Consider the following 11535-nt stretch of genomic DNA (forward strand, 5'->3'; position numbering starts at 1 on the left):
AGTTCATTCTTTTAACAGCACAAGAGCCGAAAGAAACACAGCTCTGCTAAATGGGTCTAGAAAGCCAGAGGCTATACAGAGCATAGAAGGTGATAGCAAAATTAAGGATTAATAATTTTTGATATTGTATTTAGTATTGAATTTCATGCATTTATAATCATAATCTCTTCAGTACCAGTATCTTACCCAGTATTGATATCCTGGCAGATATTATAAATTAAGCATGTTAGCTCCACTTTTCAATGTCTACAGAAAATGCAAAACTGTTAAAAATGGACGTATAACTGATGTAATATTTCTATTCTTTACTGAGTTCACGGGGTTCTTTTTTTCTTATTTGCTTTGTGACTTTATATGTTTGATAACTTTGGGTTACAGAACTCATGGGTTTTTTTAATTCTAGGCATACTACATTAAAGATTTTGGTCAGCTTAAGCTACAGCAAATAATGGAGAACAGAAAAAAGTGGTGTTGTATATTATTTGTTTATTTCAGATCAAGTAGCATTTGATATGTGTGCTTGTGTTTACATAATAAATTCTACCACCTCAAATATTTACCTTGTTCTGAAAAAAAGAGTAAGAGGTATTTTACTACAATTTTTTAGTCTATTGTTATGTAGGAGAAACAGATTCTATTTAAGGTTTTTACAAGGTGTTAGCACCAGATTAAATTTTTAGATATATTGCATAAATCCAAAATTACACTGTGAATTTTTTCAGAATATATACTGAGTCATTCCCCATTTTCAGCGGTTTATCACAGAGAGAGAAAAAGAAAAGATTTTTTTCATTTGAAATTTACACTTAGGTGCTTATTTTACTTTATTTTATTATGAGACACCTAATGGTATATGTTTATTGTATAATACTTTTGCATGTTGCTTCAGGTAAAAAGATTATGTAAAACATGTATGTGTGTGGACCTACTGCCCCCACCAGACCCTTGTATGTTGAAACAAGATGGAACACCTTCAGTTAAAGTATTGGTGAGGGCAGAAATGTTAAGTCCAAGACTAAAGTTCATTGAATGTTTACTATAGATGCCTTTCAAAAGATGAAATAATTCTACAGTGTTAAATTGCGCTCTTCCTAAACTGGTGTTTACATTGTGGTACTGGAGTGTACTATAGGCACTTGTATTCCCCGGTATTCAGAGACATCTGTAAAAGACTTGTCATTTCACAGTCATATCTTGTATGTGCTTTGTCTCTCCTCCAGTTGATTTTTTTATTTTATTTTCCTTCTCAGTTAAATTTAGAAGTATCTACTCTTAGGAATATTTCAATCAAAGGCACTAACCTTTTCTCTTGACTCTCTTTTTCCCTGTCTTTCAGATAGGTAATTGCAAGGCATTATTGTTAGAGAAGCAGAAATTTTACATCCTCACATGGTTCATTAAATAGCTAACACTCTATTTTTATGTATGAAGAACAATGTTTTTAAAATAACTTAATTGTCTAAACCAGATAAAATTTATTCAGTATAATAGCTGTAAAGTACAATTTTACAGACACGTTGCAAGACATAACAATATTACTGAAAGTAACTGTAACCCCATGTTATAGATATTTAATTTTTAAAAAAATAGGAAAATAAGAGATCCCATTAAATTCTGCTTATCTTTAAATGCATAGTCTTAGCAGAGGGACTAAGACATAGATAGCCAAACCTATTATGATTTAATCTTCACTTCATTCAGTGGACATTGCCATATATTTTTGACCTTTTATCTCCGATATGATATGTACATTTGATGTAGAATGGTGCCCTTTCTTGTCAGGAGCTGCTAAAGAGTTTGAAAGCAAGTATGAAAGCCCGCTTTGAAAAAATTAAATGCTATTTTCAGATCTGTAGTAACATTATGCGTGCCCTACGCAACACAAGTTGAAGGCAAGCATGGACCCCAATGTGCTACGTATTTGACAATGTCCTCTTAAGTTTTAATCTATTCTTTTTGTGACCAAGTATCCCAAGGGTGTAGAGATGTATGGTCTGCCTTTGTCTCACCTAACCCATACTGCCCACTACTCAGGAACTCTTAGGGCATATCAGTAGCGACAAGAGTTATTGACTGAGTGTTCATGGGATTCCTTTTATTTTAATACACTTTCTCATTCTTGTCTTCTTGTAATCTTTTCCCTTTCATAAGACTTTTTGCAATGCAGAATCCCTCGACATATGTTTTTCCTTCTTGATTTTCAAACATATGTTGGGCAACGCTGTAAAGCTTATAAAACGATAGTTCCTCCTGTCCTAAGCAATTGCCAGATTGCATATTTCCTATGAATAAAATATTACATTTTTAAGTTCTGAAACAATACAAACCCAAAACCAACCTCACTATTGAAGATTCACACACCAGACAGATACCAAGCGTACAGCTCACTCAGTTGGGGTTATTACAGAACAGTCACCCAAAATGATCATGCTTTTAGTGCTGCTGACTCATTTCATCCAATGTCTATTCCAGAACAACTGAAACGAAGAACACTTGAGATTTTATATTTCCTTGCTGTATGAATACATTCATCCCAGAAGGAATTGCACCAACTGGATCTTTAAGGGTCCAAATCTCAACTATGTCTAATCATTCAGTTGTTAGATATCAGTCTAGGCTTCAGGCTGAGAGATCAAGTATGATATAACAAGATATAAAAAAATATCACCTGCAGAAGGAAGCTAATCCATCCCTCAGAATGGTACATATTCAGAGGTACATATACAGAGGACCTGTAGAGAGCAGAAACACTTTCCAAAAGGAGGATCAGCTGGAAAATAGGAATCACTGGGAGTGTCCCTGTAATGAGCAAGGAGTGTAGGAGACAACACAAAAATATTTGAGGAAATACCTTTAAGGGATCTCTGAAATAAAGTCCTAGAGTTTGATTACATTTACAGCTTAAAGGATAATGGGAGCTGGAGATAAATTAGAATTCAGATTACTAGCAGAGGTTCAAAACTGTGAAGGGGGTCTGAGTTGATGGCAAAGAATGGGAACAACTGCTTTGTCAGGCTTCCTCGTTGATGCAGGAAGCAGGAGATTTTAACATTTCTGCCAAAAGCTACGTCATTTGGAAACATTAGACTCTGCTCACCCAAAAGGGGGTGGCAACAACCTTAAATCTCAAGAAGAAAAACTGAAACACTGATCTCTACATTCCTAGGTGCTTCTGTAACCTAGGATGTTATTAGGGGTGAAATCCTACAAACAGGAGCCGGTTGCAAAACTGTCGCTCACCTCATGGGTGCTGTGTTTGACTCAAGGCTATACAGATCCTGCCTTCCTCTCCAGGTATATACATTCCATGATAGAATGTGAATATGTACAGTTTCCTTTTAATTTTCTTCATAATTAATCAGAAACTATACCATCCTTACCCTGCCTTCACACATGCCTTCCCTCAGAAACCCTGCACCCTTGATCATCAGGACCTTGAGATGGGTGCTGCGAATCCTCAGCAGCACCACGAGACACCACAGAAAGCAATGTTGACACTGGCACACTGTTTTAAAGAAGTCTTCTATTTATAAACCACACATCAAGGGGTACTAAACTCACTCAAAACCCCTGTAAGCTCCAGGCAGAGACCTCTCCTTTTTACGAACAACACCGTGTTCTGCCCTGAAAACTGATGGTGTCAAAAGCAAATACAGAAATCATCCTGCATGCTCCTCCTGACAACAGTATTGCTCACAAATAATTTTAGTTTTGGTTCAAAAAAATTACATTTTCTTATTGTCCCTCTTTGTTAGGTACAAGCACATAGCAATTATCTGGCTTCCTATCTCTGTCCATTTTACTGAAAGAGACAAGTTTTTTTCCACCAGAATGGAAATGCAAATATTATTATTGAAAGCAACTAATGAAAACTTCGGGAATGAAAAATGAGCTTTATCCACTATAATTTCAGTGATTCCAAATATAGGATTGTGACCTTTCCAAATTACAGCTTTTACACCATAATGCAAGGTCTTTTCAAAAAGAAAATAATTTTAATTCTATTCATCTAAGATAAATGTGTGCCTTCGTATGTTCAAAGGAAAAAGTGTGTGTATTTTGTCACTGCTGTACACATCAAAATAAAAGAGTGAGGAGAGACATCAAAAGTAGGGGGTATCTTAAACCTGTACAGTTGTAGTGTTATACACATATTCCTGTATTGTCTTACAACATGCCTGTTTCTGTACACTTTCAGTAACTGGGTTTACAGGAGCTTATTTTTATTCATAGCTAGATAAAAAAACCAATACATTCCCTGAATCAAAGTGAATTAAAAGGAAATGACATGCAAGGGGAGAAGGTAGCTCAGATTTCTCATCAGCAGTCTAACCATGAGAGTGACCCACAGGCAACTTAAAAGCTGCCCACACAATTACTCATGGAGTCTGCTGAAAAACGGGCATCACTACCAGTAAAACCTCTCTTATCTTGAATCCAAGTCTAGTGATTGCCACCTAAATAGAAATCAGGGGGAAAGGAATACAAAGTGCAAAGCACTGCATTAAACTGACACTATATATCACTGTTTGGCAGTCTGTACATTTTTATGTGATGTATTTTACAGACACAGATAAATATACACAACTAGGATAGGTATGAGCAACAGGGTGATTCCTAGTCTAGTTTCTCTTTTCAGTTACACCAGTCTCATTGAAGTTAACGGAGTTGCCCCAGTACAAGAGACAAAACTTTTGAGTGTGCTGGGGGGGAGAGTGGTACTTTCTATCTCGCACCAAGCTACGGACACACTAAACACTGTGAACTTCCAAGTAATGAAAAACTATGAGATCAAAGCACAACTGCCTCTGTAACCACCATGGCTAAAACCCGATCATGGTTTAAGTGACTTCAAAAGCATTGTGTGAAGGATGACTTTAGCATTTGAACTTAAACTACATTGATACTCCAGCAACATTTTGTATATAAAGGAGGTTTTACTCTTACTGCCATCTACCACCCTGTTAGGGACAGACATGATCAGCTTTCAGCTTCTACAAAGAAAGTTTTTATTAGCATTTTTTTTACTGAATACTTTTTTTCTCCAAAATAAATGTATATTGGGGTGGGGGGAAGGTAGGATTCAAATTATTTCTGAGATAATATAAAATTCTCTGAACAATTTCAACAAAAAAAAACCTTACATGTTAAGAAAGCCTGGATGTTTTGACAATTTAATTTTTTGTTTTTAATGAAGTAAGTATAAATAACAACAATATGAACAGCATCAAAAAGCTTAAAAAAAACAAAAAAAAATCTTTTATTTTCAGCCTAGCAAACAAAATTTTACTTTTAGTTACTTCCCTGAGAAAAATACCACTTCGACTAACATTTGCAGCGTTGTTTTGTGATGAACTGAAATTATTCTTTGCACTCATTTGACAACTGATCTGAAATAATTGATTCACATATTCACTTGCACAGAGACAAAATGATGATGATGAATAAAATATCTTAATATATTTTAATAGTACATTTTTATGTACCCACATGTGATGTTTTAAAGTCTCTGTATCCATTGCAAACACTGGCTGATGTGACTATACAATACATTACATATTATAAACACAGTATTCCAGCGTGGCAGGAAAACCCAAAAGAAAAGAAAGAAACAGGCTGATTAAACTGTGGAAGGTGGCCTCTTATCGCATCATTGTTTTCAGCTTTTTACTAGCTAATTATTTCCTTCAGATGGGAGGCAGAGGTTTTTTATGTCATGTATTCCACCACCAAACCACCCTTAAAAACATTAGTTTATGTGTGGCAAATCAGTGCCAATAAACTTTTTTTTTTTATTAATCTGAAAAATGTAGAATGCTTATGTATTGCTGTTTATTATAACTGAGTTCAAATGCTTTCATATAATTTAAACTCTGTTTTCTAATAACTAATTGAATTATTATAGAATCTGTGGAGTAACCTGTTTTATTATTCTGCTATAATACTGAAAGATGTAGCTTTTAGAGTTATGCACTTGAGGAAAGACATGAGAACATCAGTGCTTTTTAATAGTTAAGGATTTTAGAAGAACAGAGATCCTTGGCTGGACTGATTTGCAAATTCTGAGAATTTCCACATAAAATTAACTTTTACCTTTCCATCTCCAAATGTGTTCAGAATCTAATTGTCTAACAATAAACTTCCTTAAGGGATGTACTTCTGCAATGAAAAATGTATAAGGCCCTACATATTAGGCTTCCACAGTATCTGTGGAGGAAAGAGAAGAGATTGTTGTGTGGACTCTCCTCTTTGTTTAAGTGAAATAATCAGCATTGTTTCTGTCTGAGATGGTAAGGTTATTGCAAATCAGTGAGCCCAAGCCAAGTTTCCATTCAAATCAATGGCAAACTGCTGTAGACTTGTATTGACTGTTGTGTTTAAGAAAGGAGACTCAGCAAATTCACAGTATTTTCTAAGGAAAAAGGTGTAGGTTTGGGCAATTTCTTCGAGAAATGTAGGTAATTATAAGAGAGCTACTGTAATAAGTGAAATGGAAAGGAGACATAAAAATGTTTATGTACTGGGGAAAAAAGAGGTCTAATTTAGATGTATGGACACTTTGTAGCTTAGTTTTCAAGAATGGACCCCTTCCGAAGACATAGAAAAGGTTTCAATAAAAAGCAAATGTGGCCATTTGATTTTGAACTCTGATCTCCTTTGTCCTTCATTGCAAAGAGCTGCTTCTCACTTTCTTAAGCAAATTACTGCTAAAACCAGAAGTTATTCAGTAATATTGGGGGGTGAGGGTGAGCAGTTTCTAAGCCCAAGTTTGTCATTATTGCGATGAGTGTGAAACTGTTCAAAATACTACATGCACCATACATTATATTGTTGGAAATGCATGAAAAAAAGAAAATCCTCAGTGTTACGGAGAAAGCCTCTGGGACCTCGGATGTCAGTTTTAGGAGAAAGATTGCTCTACCTATAAATTCATCTCTCCTAGAACTGACATCCAAGGTCCCAGAGCCTTTTTCCATATCACTAAAGACTTTTTTTATGCGATTCCAGCAACGTAGTCCATTCCATTCTTTACAAGAAATGTTCAGCCATTCATATTGCAGACAGCCAGACATCCTGCTGACTGTTTGAGAATATTAGAGAACTGTTGGGAATGGAGGTACCAAAATATCATATTGCACTAAATTTTCAATAAGCTTTCATAAACTAAAATCCACCATATATTTCAAATGAAAAATGTCATGTGGAAAAAGCAAACAAAAAAATCCTATCAAAAATAAAAAGCAAGTGAAGTATAAGCTATTAAAAATGTTGTATGCCCACTTTTGAGTTTCTGTGTGTGTCTCTCTCTCTCATAAGGGTAAGCTTGGAGAAGTACAAAGGTATGTTTCATGGGCCATCAGTCCCACTTTGGTGTTATAGCACAAAGCCTTCCTCCATGTACCGAAAAAGCTCTATGCCTTCAGCTAATAACAGTCACAGATCAGCATTAAAAGAGAAAAGAAATGTGCATTTTTGTCGGCGAGAGTGGGCTCTGTTCAAACTTACTGCTTTAGTTACAATTGGCAAATGCTACAAGGGCATTAAGACAATTTTTATCTTCATGTGAATTGTAGGGTAAAGCAATAATGAGCTGTATTTAAAGCAAGCTGGAGATGTGCTACTCGGTGCAGCATAGAAGTGTGCTACCAGGAGCTCAGAGATACTAATTTAGGCAATACATTTTCCCAGTTAGGAGCATATAGCTACTAGTAAACTCAGAGTAAACAGAGAAGCTTTTTCAGATTCACACTACAGCAGCTGCACATTAAGGGATCCCTGGCAGCTGAACAGCTCCAAGGTACCATTACACTGTTTTTTAAGCATTAATAGACCAGAATAGTTCTGTTGTAGGACCACAATATGAGCTCCAGATGTATCATGTAAACATAGTACTTACACTGCTTTACAGGTGAATATTTTAACTGCTTTAAAGAGTATTTCTGAGGTTTGATGTGAGTTGATTTAGTTGACAAAATAAACATGAACCTAAGTGACATTGCAGTCACTTACCTGAGTGCCTCCTTTTTTCCTAGTGGTGTGGGAGGGAGGGAGAAAGAAAGAAGAAAAAGAAAAAGGAAAAAAAAAAGAATAAAGAAAATAAATGAATTAAAAAAAAAAAAGAAAAAAGAAGAAAAAAAAAAGAAAGTAAAAGAAAAGGAAAAAAAAAAAAAAAAAAGAAACAGGAGGGAGGGAGGGAGGAGAAAAGCCTTGATTTCGTTGTGGACCTTCTGTGAAAACCTCTACAAATGACCCTAAGGACATGAACGTCACGAATGAGTTAGAGGTTGCTTAAAGAATCACCGTCAAAGGTATTAGCAGAAAGTGATTTTAATAGGGATTTATAAAAGCACGACTTAACAGAGTTTGATGGCAAGGTTCACTTTGTCACTTACTACATGGATGAAGTATACAAAGGAAAATCGTGTTATAATTGAGCTAGAATGATTTGTACAGAGACCGAGGATGAAAAGGGTAAGGGAGACCCTCCTGTTGAGTCATGGGGTTCAGAGTAGAACCGGCTGGATCTACCCCTAGTCCCAGACTTGGTCAACGGTTTATGTCTAAAGGATTATATGTGTTTAGCAGCAATCTAAGGTTCATTCACAGTTTTAAGATGGATCACAAAAATTTAGCAGCACTTAATCATTAACCAATTTAACTTTTACAAAGAAAATTAGTAGAGTCTACTGCAATCACAACAGTGACTTAATTACAGATTATACTTAGTATTAGTTCACACACACACAGAGACAGAAAAATATATAAATGTACAAAAGGTATCTGTTAAAAATTCCCCTCGAGTTCTGTGAAGAAATATTCATGCCATATGTCTCGGCATTTCTCAACGGGTGAAGGCTTGAGCCTCAAGGAGTGAAGGGTTTCAGCCCAGGTCCCGTCGTTAGCTTTCGGTGACAGTCTTCCAAATATTGCAGACTCAAGAGGTCACAAGCTCTGAGAGGTGTCCTACTCAGAGGAAGATGCTGGGCACAGCCCGCTGCAGTCCAGGTGAGCTCAAAGGGTCTCACTCAGGACCACCGTTTATAGGTTTGCAAGATGATCGGTTTTAGTCATCTATAAATTTCCATCCTGGCCACAGTCCCAGGTGGTAGTTACTAAAAAATTCTCAAGGTTTCAGTGTTGTTCCACTTAAACTATGACTCAGATAAAGGTATCAGGGGATGACACCTGGGCCAGGCAATAGGAGTACGTTCCCAGCCTCAGCTATGCAGAGTTTCTCATATGGTCAAGGAGCATTGAACCGTCAGACTCAGTACACCAAGGCCGAGGTTTCACAGGAATTTCTGAGATCAACAAGTGACCCAGATGAATGCGGCCCAGGAGAAGCAGGTTGGGGAATGCACCACCTCAAATGAATCTGTGCAACATAGCAAATCCCAGCTCAGGTCAGGAGGCTAAAGCATCTGCTGTTGTGTAGTCAGGTGGAGAACTGAGAAGAGTTCAACTCAAGAAGACTTCAACTGAGAAGAGTTCTAAAAGCAGCTGAGAGTTTGATAACTATTATTTTTATACATTTCCAACTGAAGTTTTGGAAGTTTAAGTGATCCAAAGAATCAACATCAATATATTCTGAGATCAGAAAAGTCTGAAGATAGACTTGCCTGACTCAGGTATTTTTGCTCTGAGATTAGGTCTGTTGGGAAATTTTTCAGACTCTTTTGTCTGCCTTCCAGAATCACAAGGCCTTTTTTCAGTCATTGTCATGACTGTAGCGCAATAGCTGCATCAGCCATCACTTTTGAGAAGATGCATGCTTTCTGGCTGAACTGCAAAAGTGCTTGTTATTGTTGAAAACCACTTAACATCCAGAACAAATAGTTTTTCACACTGGAAACAAAAATATTAATTGTTTTAGATGTGGTTATGGTTTTTAACAGCAGATTGGACAGCTCTGCAGTCTGGGAAGCAGCTAAATAGTCTTTTGTTTTCTTTGTACTAAACAAGCATGGACATCTGGGAAGTGTATTTTATCCATCTCTGTAGCTAGCAGAAGATTAAATTTGCCTACATCTGGTTTCAGGCCCTGTGAACTCAGTTTCTTCTCCCTTTTACCTCTGTGTCTTACATGGATTGTAATTACACAAAAGGGATAAAAGCATAAGGGGTCTGTGGGGCTCCCAGGGGTGAGTGGGATCCATTCCCACCAGAAATTTATAACCCTCTCTAAAATTTTTCTGAGTCTTATCTCCTTTGTTTTTTAAACCAGCACCAGTCCCAGCACAGCAACAGCTCCAGCAGGAATGAAGAGGAAGCACATTGCACCTGCACAGTGGCAGGATTTCTCTGAATACCACCAAGCTCCCAGCACTGGGCAAGTGGTAATTTGGGCTGAGCACAAAAGGGGACATGTAGGATAGAGTTAAAAGATGTGTTACAAGGACGGCCATTTCTTCAACGTGTAAGATGTAAATACTCTCATCTTGCCAATATTTTCTTGTTGATGACTATCCCATATTATTTGTATGATACTGTATTTTTAAACTGCATTGTCTGACATGTCTGCATACACACAGAGACACGTGCACATGTGCACATGTGCAGTACTAAAACTTTCCTAAAAAAGTTAAAATTTGCTAAAAAGCAGTAAGAGTGCCACTGATAAGGACTCACCTGAGGTTTCTAAGTCAGAAAAGCAGTTAGCTCCCTCTATAGTAAAGGGAGGGAACAAGACAGCATGAGAGAGTAGTTCTTGGGTAGGACAACTCTAGACCACAACCTCAGTGAAAAAGAACAGAAAAAAAAAGATTGTCAGCAGTTACTGAAGCAAAAGTGTCCTCAGTGACTTTACATTAATGTTACATTCACAGGCCTATGTATTTGACCTTATTGCAAAAATACTCAGCTTTATGCTGATCTAAGCCACTGCTGTTCATATGACAGTGTCATGCTGTTCAAAGATATTGTCATAGTCCTGCAGGTAGAATAGAATTACTATTTTGCTTGATCCAAGATCTTACCCTAGCCTCAGCATCATACCTCTGCTGCATCTATTTCTGGGCACTTTGTAGCATCTGTGAGCTCTACACAGGCATCACTGGAAACTTTTTGCATGATGGTTAAGCAGTTTAGATATGAATAAAATACTTGATTTGGGACACCACAGGGCAGAAAGGAGGGCTGTAAAATAACTACATGACAAAAGAAATTCATCCATTTGATAGAGACCTACTCACAGCCTAAGAATATCTTACTTACGTGAGACATACCACATGTGTTCTTCTGCCATTCTTCTGCTTAGACATGTAAGCAGAGCTCCGACAGTAATGAAGGACAGTTAAAAAAGAAGTAATGAATTTTATATAGGAGTAACACTATTTGTTTTAGCTCTTCCTTTTCTTTGTCTATAGAGGATTGCTTGTTTCGGCTTTTGTCAAAATTCTCTAAACTTTTTGAAATTTGCTCAGCCAAAGTTCAACTCTTCTGTATTGGCTTTCCCTAAACAGCAGTCTCAGAGTCTGAAGGCAACTGTGCAGACACCCATTAAAGAACAAAGAAGAAAACTCGGGGGACAAAAAA

The 11535-nt window shown here is 36.9% G+C and overlaps 1 pseudogene; it reads right to left on the minus strand.

Annotated features, from left to right (window-relative positions):
- LOC142078810 (T-complex protein 1 subunit theta pseudogene) overlaps nt 1–11070 on the minus strand; it is a 28229-nt pseudogene extending 17159 nt beyond the window's left edge.
- Nucleotides 11071–11535: the final 465 nt, after the last annotated feature.

This window comes from Calonectris borealis, chromosome 1, assembly GCF_964195595.1.
Source record: "Calonectris borealis chromosome 1, bCalBor7.hap1.2, whole genome shotgun sequence".
In the NCBI taxonomy this organism is placed as follows: Eukaryota; Metazoa; Chordata; class Aves; order Procellariiformes; family Procellariidae; genus Calonectris; species Calonectris borealis.